We start from the raw sequence: 6,000 nt of genomic DNA on the forward strand, positions 1-6,000 counted from the left end.
AGGCGCCCCCAAGTGTCTTTAGAAGAAGGCTTTGCACTCTGACCCATCTGCTAGTGGGTGTGAAAATGGGGAGGCATTAGGCAACAATCATTAACGTTAGAACTCCCACACCTTTTGCTTTGTTCAAAGAACACAGAAGTTCTTCTTTGGGGGATTTAGTATATGGCTGTAGTCATACACGCAAGAAATCACTGGTGGTGTTTGCACTAGCTAACACTGGAAACCAGCAAAGCGCTCATCAGGAAGAAGACAGCAAAGTCTCTTACAGCGCATCCTTGTAACAGGACACTACCCAGCTTTACAGGGGGGAAGAAAAAAGAGCCAGATCTCTATGCATTACAGCTCTTTGGGGGAGAAACGGCCCTGATTTACCAGTGTCTATGGGGTAACTACCCCCACCGCTGCACATTGTAAGCTACCAGTTAATACTGTTGAGTTGTGACATTGTTGAATGCAGAATTCAGAGAAAAATACACACTAGCCCACCATTAGGTAGCGTTCCTACCATGTGGACACAACAGGCGTTAAGGAACCCCTGGAACAGAGATAGTAGTAAAATGTAGTGTAATAATTAGGAAGTGATAAGTGTTGACTACTTCTTGTCTTTGTGTCTGATGTCATTTATTTCACCGTAAATGTGTATAATTTAATTTTCAGTAATGGCTGCGTGTAACCAGCTGGCTTGCAAAATTCCCCCAAATTTAGCAGTCGGCTCTCACAAACTGTTACAAGTTGGCCCCAGCACACCACTGAGACATCTCCCAGAGGAGAAAGCAAAAGCCAACTTGCGGACAAGTCTCTGAGAGCTCGTGTCTCGGCCCTGCTCTCCTCAACCACTCCTCTTCAGCTTCGCTGCTCCTTCCTGGATCTGGAACACTTCAGACTCGCTCCTACCTCAGGGCCTTTGCACCTGCTGTTCCCTCTGCTGTTTGCACCCATGCTGCCAGATGACCATGTGACTCACTTCCTTACCTCCTTTGGACCTTTGCTCAAACATCCCCTTTCACTGGGGCCTTCTCTGACCATTTTGTAAAAAAATAGAAACCTGCTGGGGCACCTGGGTGGCTCAGTCCTTAAGCGTCTGCCTTGGGCTCAGGTCATGATCCCGGGGTCCTGGGATCGAGCCCCGCATCGGGCTCCCTGCTCTGCGGGAGGCCTGCTTCTCCCTCTCCCACTCCCCTTGCTTGTGTTCCCTCTCTTGCTGTCTCTCTCTGTCAAATAGATAAATAAAATCTTAAGAAAAAAAAAAAGAAACCTGCTTCCCCAATATTCCGCCTCCTTTGCCTGTTTTATGTTTTATCAAAAGCACTTACTGTGCCATCTGACCTGCTATATAATGTCAAAATGTACTTATTTTATTTATCCACTGTCTGTCTCCCCCCACTAGAATGTCAGCTGCAGGAGGGCAGAGAATTTTGTCTATTTTCTTTGCTGCTGTATCCCCCAGTGCCCAGAACGGTGCCCGGCATACAGTAGGTGCTCAATAAACATGTGTTAAATAAAAGAATATACTCTTGGGGCGCCTGGGTGGCTCGGTCGTTAAGCGTCTGCCTTCGGCTCAGGTCATGATCCCAGGGTCCTGGGATCGAGCCCCACATCGGGCTCTCTGCTCGGCGGGAAGCCTCCTTCTCCCTCTCCCACTCCCCCGCTTGTGTTCCCTCTCTCACTGTGTCTCTCTCTGTCAAATAAATAAACAAAATCTTAAAAAAAAAAAGAATATACTCTTTTTTTTTCTAAAGTAGGTTCTACACCCAGTGTGGGGCTTGAACTCACAACCCTGAGATCAAGAGTTGCACACTCTACCGGCTGAGCCGGCCAGGCGTCCCCGACTATACTCTTAAATTTGAAAAAAAAAAAAAAAAAAAAAAAAATCATGTGAATAACCTGAATAGCACTTCGCCATCTGCACTTACATATGATAGACTATCTCTGGAGAAAACCCAAGAGACTGGAGGCCCAGCCCCAGTGCCTCCCTGGAGGGGCCCTGGGGGGAAGGGAGAAGGGAAGGCATTCACTGAGTCCCCTCCTGTACTTTTAGAAATCTCTGCCTTGTGCCTTTAATTACCTATTAACATTTTTTTTTTCAAGTGTTCTATTAAAAGTACTGCCCCAGGCTGCTGTGGGCAGCGACTGGAGGAGGGTGAACCTGGGCTGGGACGAGGCTGGGGCAGTGACCCGGGAGTGGGGACTGGCCAGGGCTGCCAAGCCCTCATAGCCTGTTCCAGAAGGTCCTGCCATGGAATGTTCTGCACGAAGCCCTTAGAGGCTCTGGGAGGCAAGGCCTATCCCTCAGACCCTGCCCTCTGGCCTGGCCTCTGCAAGCCACCCACGGGGTCTCCCAAAAAGGCACTTTTGGCCACCTCTGCCCCTACACAAAAGGATCCTGATATGATCCCGCCACCTCCAACTGTTCAGTGGATCAAAGCTCTGGATCCCTCACACCCCATCTAGAAGGGTAGGAGCAGACTCACCTCCCTTCCTGCTCCCCCCTATTCCTCCCTCTCTCTAACTTTCCTCCCTCCTCCCTCTTTCTTCCAGCCACACACAACCTCCCCCAGGGCCTCTGAAACACCAGCTCCCTCTCTGCTCATGCTGTTCCCTCTGCTCTTTGCCCATGCTGTTCCTTCTGCCTGGAACTCCATTCCCCCCCCCCACACCTCTTCACCAGACTGAGGTTTATCTGGGAGACAATGGCTTCCTTCCTTCACATAACAAACATTTGACAGCCATCAACTCTTTGGGGGGGGGGGACAGGGGGGCGGGTGCCAGTGATTAGGGAGCAGGAACTGAAAAGAGGCCACATCCTAGCTGGCAAGACAAAATAAAGGAGACAACAGAAAGTACAAACAGGGGACTTTTAAAAAGAGTTAAATGCTGCAAGAACTGGTCTACAATCTGACTGAGAAGGAGCCCTCAGGTGAGGAAGTGAGAAGGAACAGCAAGTACAATGGCTCAGAGGCTTGGAAATGAGCTCTGAGAGTTCAAGAATCAGAAAGAAGGCCAGCACAGCTGGATTTAAGGATTTAAGGGAATGAGGGAAAGTGGCATCAGACACAGCCAAAAACATAGGTCTCCATGCTTGTCATAGACTCTGTAAGGAGCTTGGTATCCCCTCCTCCGGGAAGCCCTCCTTGACTGCATCAGGTGCCCGTCCCACCCCCCCAACCCTGTTCACTCTAGGGTTGTCACTCTCTAGTCACTGGCCTGTCTCCCGCAATGCCCTGTGAGGCCAGGGCCGGTCACCACCATATCCCCAACACTGTCCAGCACATGCGTGGGTACACAGAATGTACTTGGTAAATGCCCTAGGAGGCTCGCCTTCTCTGCTTCTCTGGCTCCCCTCAGCCTTGCCTCTTCCTGACCCAGCCCGACATTCCTGAGCTCCTCATCCGGCTAATTTCTTTCATCCCATCCTCAAAGGCTCCTCTGGGGAGGACTCCCAGCTCCAGTCGCCTCTCATGGGCTGCATGCCCAAGGTGAAGTTTCTGAAGTGGTCAGATCAAACACCCCTAGGGCTGGGCTTTGGTTGGGCCAGCGTGGGGAGGCTCAGAGAAGACAGAAGTTCCCAGGCGGCAGTGTTCAAGGGAGGAGGGTGGAGGGGGGATGGGCAGGGCGAGCCCCCTCCCCCATCAGGACAACACATGACTTTCAGTTCCTGATTCATTTTGTGCCAGATGCTGGGCTAATATTTATTTTTTTTAAGATTTTATTTATTTATTAATTAATGAGAGAGAGAGAGGCAGAGGGAGAAGCAGTCTCCTCTAAGAGCAGGGAGCCTGACGTGGGACTCGATCCCAGGACCCTGGGATCAAGACCTGAGCCAAAGGCGGACGCTTAACCGACTGAGCCACCCAGGTGCCCCTGGGCTAATCTTTATTTTTTTATTTTATTTATTTTTTTTAAAGATTTTATTTATTTATTTGAGAGAGAGAGAGCATGAGCAGCGTGGAGGATCAGAGGGAGAGAGAGAAGCAGACTCTCTGATGAGCAGAAAGCTGGACGCGGGGCTCGATCCCAGGACCCTAGGATCATGATCCAAGCTGAAGGCAGGTACCTAACTGACTGAGCCACCCCTGGGTGGCCAATCTTTAAAAATACTATAATGTATTAATTTAAATGGGTAAGATGTAGTCAGAGTGCATAATTCAGAACACTCAAAAGGGCTATAGGGAAAAGTAAGTATTTCTATTTTACAATTTTATTTTATTTTTAAAGATTTATTTATTTATTTGAGAGTGGGGGAAGGGCAGAGGGAGAGAGAGAATCTCAAGCAGACTCCCTTTGCTGAGCGTAGAGCCTGACAAGGGGCTCGATCTCACAACCCTGAGATAGTAGCCGAAATCAAGAGTCCGACACTTAACCGACGGAGCCACCCAGGCGCCCCTCTATTTTACAATTTTAAAAGGGTGGAGAAAAGCCCCTCTCACCTTGGGTGCAGGCAGCTCCCATTTTTAAACAATGTATATCTGCTGCCCACCCAGTTCCCCTTCCTGGAGGCAACTATCACTACCAGTTTCACTCAAAATATTTGCTAAAAAAATATTCACTAGGCACCTACCATCAGCCAGGCACTGTTCTAAGGACTGAGGATATAACCATAAACAACAGAGTGGGCTGGTGACTCAGTATTTTTTATAGAAAGGTCAGAGAAGATCAAACAGCCCTTTTGTGTGCTGGTGGGGATGATCCAGATTCCTAGATTTCAGAGGAGAAACAGAGGAGGGAGAGGAGAACAGCTGGAATGTTGTTCATACTGAGGCAAGACAGGAAGGGTCCCCAGGCTCAAGAGCGTAGTTCGTCATTACTAAGGAAGGTGTGTTTTCCAAAGACAGTCACAACAATCTCTCCCATCCCACATGCTCTCACAGTGTGACCTTGACATTCCTCCCACTGAGTGTGTTTTGTGCCAGGGTACGTTCCCTCCCCCCTTGAACCTGGGCAAAACCTTGTGGCTGCGTGAACCAATGAAGCACAGAGGAGGTGAGGCTTCCAAGGCTCATTGTCAAGTGCCAGGCACCTCCCACCTGCTTTTAGGGCACTCGCTCTTGGGACCCAGCCACATGCGCTGAGGAAGGTCAAGTAGCCCACCCAGAGAGGTCCCATGAAGGTACTCCGGCTGTCAGCTCAGCTGAGGTCCCAGCCAGCACCAACTGCCGGCACAGGAGTGAAGACTCCTCCAGCTGATTCCAGCTCCCAGCCTGGAGTCATCCCCCACCCCCCACCCCATTCTGCAATTCTTGCCAGTTGAGGCCCCAGACATCAGGGAGCAGAGACAAGCTGTCCTTTGCTGTGCCTTGTTCAAATGCCTGACCTACAGAATCCATGAATATAATACAGGGGTGTTTAACACTAAGTTTGGGGGTTGTTTGTTATGCAGCAGTAGCAGATAACTGGTGTACTAAGGAATAGGAGGAAAGATGTAGATGGGTAGTAGGAGTCTGGGGAAGTTTTCTTCTGGTGGGTTCTCCTCTCTCAGTGACATAGGAAGGAAAGTCCCCACTGAGAGTGGGCAAGAAGGGAGGAGATGTAGGAGTTTGAGTTGTCTAGGAAACAACTCGAGTCCATCCACAAATGAATAGATAAACCAAATGTGGTATATCCACGCAATGGAACATTTTTCAGCCTCCATCCTTCTATGCCTCCGTAAAGCTGGTGTGAATGTCCTGGCCGACGCTCTGAAGAGCTCAAGAACATTAACAATGCCAACAAGAGAGGCACCTGCCAAGTTCCTATTAGGCCATGCTCCAAAGTCATTTTCCAGCTTCTAATTGAGATGATGAAGCCTGATTACACTGAAATCACTGATGATCATGGAGCTGGGGAAATTGCTGTGAAGCTTACAAACCCATCCCATTAGTTTGGTTTCATTGCATTGACAACTGCAGCTGGTGTCGTGGACCAAAAGGAAGTAGGACAAAAACACGCAAGAGGGAAGGTCCTGGCGGTCTTTTCCTAGGGAGGGAATACATACATACAAGTAAAATACCTCAATGGAGGAAA

This window comes from Mirounga leonina, unplaced genomic scaffold (genome assembly GCF_011800145.1).
Source record: "Mirounga leonina isolate KUSES-001 unplaced genomic scaffold, KU_Mleo_1.0 Mir_376, whole genome shotgun sequence".
In the NCBI taxonomy this organism is placed as follows: Eukaryota; Metazoa; Chordata; class Mammalia; order Carnivora; family Phocidae; genus Mirounga; species Mirounga leonina.